Below are 6,962 nucleotides of genomic sequence, written 5' to 3'. Positions count from 1 at the left end.
GAAAGGTAATAGTATATAGAGCACTTAATTTTTCAAATCTACAAAATGATGAAGAAAGCCAACAAAATACTGAAGAGAGTTGAAGAACTTAAGTAAGAGGTCATACAAACTCAACATTACAGTCAACAATTGCTGAGTTTCTTATGTGAAGCTAAAGAACAGTATGCTTAAATTAGGTGTTTTTATGGTTTTAATGTATGGATGATTGGTTGATGTAAAACAAAGATTTCTATGGTTAATGAATATTTCCTTTGCTTAGATTAATCCAAAGTAATACCCTTTTTGCATTACATTACATTTATTGCATACATGTAAATTAATAAAAACAAATTAACAATAATAATAATACTAATAATAATAATAATAATAATAGTAATGATTATACCATGTGTTCTAATTCATGATTAATAAAAAAAGGTTCAAGGATAATGAAGCTAAAAAAGTTAGCTCAAGCAGTTTCGTATAAATATAATACCCGCTCTAATTCTCGAGTTATGAAAAAGAAGAATTCAATTAGGTTTGAGAAGGTTGAAAATGCACAAAATGAGATAAAGGAGAGACTGATGGAAATACAGTTGAATATCAAGGCATAGATGAGTTAAGACAATTATTAACTAGCTCCCTAACAGGCAAAAAAGTTACTAGCACACAAGGATTAGTATATGGGATTAATATAGAAGAATCAATATATTTTTTGAGATTCACTCCACTTTGAGTTCATACTTCCTAAGGAATCCATTTGCAGCCACCAGCCATACTACCTTTCACTTTTACTGGACCTTCTGTTAGTCAACCTTAACCTTACATTAGTGATGGACCTTTTGATAGTCAACCTTAGGTACATGTGAATGTCAGTCCAGGATCAGGTCCTATCGATCCTATCATTGTACCAAATTTGGATGATCTTGTTAAACAAGAAAAACTACGTGGCATATCTATGCTAGTAATGAGTGATGAGATAAAAAATAAGTATGATCTGTTAAAAGAAAGACTATGAGCTATGGAAGGGAATGATATTTATGGAAGCATGGCTACCAATGTGGAAATTTCTAATGAAAGCCAAGGAAATATTTCCAAATGATATGTGCAAGAGATAATTATTAAAAGGTAAAATAAGAGAAACCTCACCATGATACAAAAAGATTTGATGGATGACTATTTCCAATGGTCACCATATTGTTCCCAACCAACACCACAGGCCAATAATTTTCCTCAACCACATTATTTGTGTGCTCCAGTTTCTTCACCATAAATATTTGCAAAACAAAATATCAACCTAAGCCATTCGTAAAGCCATAAGAGAAAGAGAGTCAAGATGTACCATTCACTCCTAATGTCTTACGTTGAGCCATTTACCTTATTGGTAAAAAATTAGATGATTTATGTTATTCCTACAAGACCCAAAAAGCTACCCTACCCGAAATGGTATGATACCAATGTTAAATGTGAATTCAATGATGGGTTTGATGGGCATTCTATAGAAGACTGTATTTACTTCAAGGATATGATTTAGACTTTGATTGACTCAGATTCCATAAAGTTTAAAAAGCTAGTTAGTGCCTTTAATGATTGATAATGATGGAATTCTGAGTCAATGATGCTGAAGTTGAAACGCCAAATGAGGAACTTTTATTTTTGTAACTTTGATTGTCATCTCAAGAGCACCATTGGGGATGTGAATGTTTGGATCAAGTTTATATTTTTGCATTACATAAGCGAACATTATGCATCATAATGATTCATTAATTTATATTATCATCTAAGGTTTTTGTATTTCCTTTAAGTTTTGGATATTGGAGGTTTTTAAAAAAAAAATTAAAAAAAAGAGAAAAATGTTATATGTGAATAAAGCCCCATATAGTTAAATCCTATAGTTATAGAAAGAAAAATGCCCTAAAAAAAAGAAAGAAAGAAAAAGAAAACACAAAAAAATGAAAAAAAAAAGTTTTGTGATTAAAGAAAGGTTTCAAATGAGGTGGCGATAACTATTAGAAATTTGTCAAATACCTAAACCTTTTTATTAAGCCTTTCAAATGATTCCATTCAGCAGCCATGACCTTTTAAAAGCCATAAAGTTGAATTCATAAACTTTGCCCTCACTTGGTAATGTTATGATATCAAAGTGTGATATTCTTTTTCAAGGCAATGAACAATTAAGCATCTAATTTAAAAAGAAAAGAAATTTGAAATCCTAGAAGATCATGAAAACATGACATTTAAAAAAAAAAATTCAGATGTGGTAATTTACTATGTCAATATTATGCTATAACTTCAAAAATTTTTCAAAACTTAAAGCCACCTTAAGTTCTATAAAATGATCTCAGACTTTCAACCCTTTACTTAAAAATTAGCCTGGCTCAAGTGTCTCAAGGGCATGTTGCTCAGATTTACTAACCTTTTAGCTCTTTTATCCAAAAAAATTAGCCTAGCCCATGTGTCTCAAGGGTAAGTTGATTATGAAATTTACCAACTTTTTACCTCTTTACCTTAAAATTGGCTTGACCTATGTGTCTCGAGGGCACGTTGATCAGAAAAGAAAGACCTCATTACCTTAAGGCAATTTGAGCTATGATCAACCCATTCATTTTATTTTTGGTAAAATGACATGGATTACATAGTACTTTAAATGGGTTTATTCCATATGACCCTTTTCTCATTCATTCCATATGATCATTTTCTTGTAATAACTTTCATTAATGATGTTTTGCTAAAATGGGACATCTTTCATGAAACACATTACTAGCAAAATGAATTTAGGGATAAATTTTAGGGGGGGAGAGGGACATGTCAAAAACATAACAAAACAAAACAAAAAAAACAAAAAAAAAGTAAAAAAAAAAAAGAAAAAAATGGTTATTATATCATAAACTTAAGAAGTTGAATAAAACCCAAATAAAGTCCTAACCAATCCATAATTTTGGAAAGGGAAAAACGGAAGTTTAAAATGAAAAAGCTAAAAAAAAAATCAAGAGACAAAAAAAAAAAATAGAAATAAAGAAAACTTTTGAAATAAAAACCTTTTTTTCAAATTCATTTCTCTAAAAGGGAATTGCTCTTCAATTTAATTGATCATGCTTGAAATGATAAATGGCCATCTTTCATTATTCTTTCAAATCTTGAAATCTATCTTTCATTACCCCTTTAAGCTTAATTAAATTCTTTCAAAGTAAACCTTAACTAAATATCACCCTTCAAACTAAGGGCAAAAAAAAGATGCATTTAGAGGTTTAAGAATGTGTTATCCAAATGGAATCCTATCAATTGGGATAAAGGCCTAATATAAAAATTTTTAAAAGTTTTGAATCCACTTAGAGAAAAGAAAAAGTGAAAGAATGCAAAAGAAAAATGTGAGAAAAAAGAGAAAGAATGAAAGAATGAAGAAAAACAAAGAAAAAAGGAAAGAAAAGGAAGAAAAAGAAGAAATGAATTGGTGGAAAGTACAAGAAAATGAAAAGAAATATACCTCAAAGTGAATCCTTCAAGTAAAAAAATGATCATTGGTTTTAATTACCTTTAAACACTTAATTGGGCATGTTATCCCTTTCTTTAGCAACCCTGAACCTTAGCCTATGTTGCATCCCATGAAAAGTCCATATTAGATCAAGCATGGATGTTGAAAAATTAAGAGCTTCTTTTGAAAAAATGACCCTGAAACCTGTGAACCTTTTTAGACTCTCTTTATTACTTAATTTTTTGTTTGGACCATTAACCTTTTTTTATTATGTTTGAATTTTTAAATGCATAGTATGATAATCAATATAAAAAAAAAATGAATATGGCTTCAAGATGAAAATCTTAAAAAAGGTAGTTTGGAGTAAATCTTGAAAGCCACTCCTAATATTAAATATGGTAGATGCTGAACAAAGATAAGCCAAACCTTTTTGAAAGATCTAAAATATCAAGGTCTCAAAAGTTTAAGAAGGGTTAATTTCAAAAATCTCAATTTTTCCATTCCCACATAACCTTTCAAAATGTCAAACCCTTACAACTAACCTTGACATACATCAAAATGTCACATTTAAAGGCTAAAAAAAATTATTGAATATATTTAGTTTTTAAGGGATTCATGCTTTTGGAAAAACTTATGTTTCATTTATAAGCCTTCATGGAGAAGGTATATGCCTTTTTTATCCCCTTTAGGTGGAGAAACCTTTTTGAATGAATAAAAAACTCAATGTGCTAAACCATTCAATCTATTCAGAAAGAAAATTTTTACCCTTTTGATTTCTGATAATGATCACTAATTCTTGAGAACTTAAGCCTAGTTTATCTGACACTTAATGAAAGATTTAAGCCCAGTTTATTTGGTACCTCATGAAAAGATTTAAGCTTGGTTTGACTAGTATCAATGAAAGATTTAAACCTAGTTTAGCTGGCACATCATGAAAAAATTTAAGCCCAATTTAGCTAGTATCCAAGATTTAAGCCTAATATTAACTAGCATCAATAGAAATTTAAGCCTAGTTTATTTAGCACATCATGAAAAGATTTAAACCCAGTTTGGCTAGCATCAATGAATGAAAGATTTATACCCAGTTTAGTTGGTACATCATGCAAAGATTTAAAACTAGCACCCAAGATTTAAGCCTAGTTTGACTGGCATCAATGAAAGATTTATACCCAGTTTAGCTGATACATCATGCAAAGATTTAAAACTAGCACCCAAGATTTAAGCCCAATATTAACTAGCACTAATAAAAGTTTAAGTGAGTTTATCCGGCACCTCATGAAAAGATTTAAGCCTAGGTTGGCTGGCACCCAATGAAGATTTAAGCTCAGTTTAACTGGCACCAATGAAAATTAAGGTCAGATTACCTGGCCCTCATGGAAAGATTTGCACCCAGATTAGTTGGCACTCAAAGAAAATTTAAGCCTAGATTACTTGGCACCAATGAAAGTTGAGCCCAAGTTGGCTAGCACCTAATGAAGATTTAAGCCTAAATTACATGGCCCTCATGAAAAGATTTAAGCCCAGTTTGCCTGGCACTCAACGAAGTTTTAAGCATAGATTATCCAGCACCAATGAAAATATAAGCCTAATTTAGCTGGCACTCAATGAAAATTTAGGCTTAGATTATCTAGCACCAATGAAAATTTAAACCTAGTTTAATTGGCATCGAATGAAGATTTAAGCTCAGATTAGCTGACATACAGTGAAAATTTAAGCCCAGTTTAGTTAGCATCAGGAATAAACTTTATCCCTTAATTACTTAACTTGCGGTGTTGTCCCAATTGTTCATTATTTCTAACTTGTAGTGTTGTCCTGGTCATCTTTTATTTATAACTTGTGATGTTGTTCCAGTCGTCCTTTATTTCTAACTTTCAACGTTATCCCAGTCGTTTTTTATTACTAGACTTATGGTGTTACCTCAATCATTTTTTATTTTTCAACTTGCGATGTTGTCCCAATCATTCTTTATTTTTGACTCGTGATATTATCCTAATCGTTCTTTATTACTTGACTTATGGTATTGTCTCGATCTTCTTTATTTTTTAACTCACAGTGTTATCTCGGTTGTTCCTTATTTTTTGACTTATGGTGTTGTCTCGATCGTTCTTTATTTTTAATTTATGGTATTATCCTGATTATTTTTTATTTTCTAACTTGTGGTGTCATCCTAATTGTTCTTTGATCCTAAACCCTAAAACTGAAAAAGTAAAACTAAAAAACAAAAACCAAAAACCAAAAAAAAAAAAAAAAACAAAAAGAATGAACAAAAACAAAAAAAAAAGACAAAAGAAAAAAAGGGTTTTTAAAGGTAGTATCCAGACAAAATTGTTATCTATATCTTTGCATTATTTCTTATTCTTATAAATATGTAAAGAGGGACAGCTGTAAATGCTTAATTTTGTCTAGGATACTTTAACTTTTAATCCAGTGTTGATTTTTGTAAATGGGCCCGATCTTCATTTTTCAAGCCCAATATACAACTCACTTTGCATAAGACCCAAAATAGTCTAATAGCAGGCCCAATAAAAGGTTTTTTTCAATTCCCATTAAAAGCCCATTGTTGGCCCATTAAATGAAAATCCAAATAAATAATATATATAATATAAAATATATATAAATCATTAAATTAATTATTAAACATAATATATATATAAATAATATAAAGCTTAGCCCAAAAAGGCCCAAGTGAAGCAAATACAAGAAGCCCAACACATAACCAAAGTAAAAAATAACATAAAGGCCTAAGTTGGACCATTTTTCACATAAAAATGATGAAGTGTCTAGCCATATTATGTATGAGCCTGCATTAGGTTTAAAGCCCCTTACATGAGCTGTACATGTGGAAAAAAAAGCTAGCCAACGTGGGAAGCTGCTGAGCAAAAACTGCAAGGGCTGGCTAAACTGCCATGAAGGACGTTATCAGGGATTTAAATAGCGGTTGTGATCACGTTTTCGGTCACGTAGCATTTGTCACGTTTTCGGATATAACGAAGATAATTACGGTCACTGCGGTCATCACGATCGTGAAATTTTTTTTTTTTGCACAATTTATTATAAAATATAATAATTATAATTATAATTATAAAAACTCTTATTCAATGATTTTAAAAATAATTTATGACACTCTATGTTTTTTATTTTCTAAAAAAATTATTCACAATTTTATTTAGATTATAAAAGCATTCATATTTGGTTTATCCATAAAATTTTTCTTGGCCAAGTTCATATTCAATATTAATTCTAGACAAATCAAATATTAACAAAACATAATATGTTAAATACCAAGCATTTAATTTAATAAAATTGCAAACTTAAAAATATAATAAATTCAAATTCCATCAACTACAATTATTGATACATATTTCAAATTTACCACATGGTAGAATGACGAGGAGAATCAGATTCTCTATCTTCACTTTGAGAGCCAAGTTGACTCCATCTCCATCCCTGAGACCTTTGTTCTTGATACATTTGAGGTGGAGGATATATTTGAGGATGATACATTTGTGGT

Source organism: Durio zibethinus, chromosome 4 (genome assembly GCF_047325235.1).
Source record: "Durio zibethinus cultivar Kanyao isolate XHJ-2024 chromosome 4, ASM4732523v1, whole genome shotgun sequence".
In the NCBI taxonomy this organism is placed as follows: domain Eukaryota; kingdom Viridiplantae; phylum Streptophyta; class Magnoliopsida; order Malvales; family Malvaceae; genus Durio; species Durio zibethinus.
The sequence above is the reverse complement of the archived record's forward strand: the minus strand, read 5'-3'. Positions refer to the sequence as shown.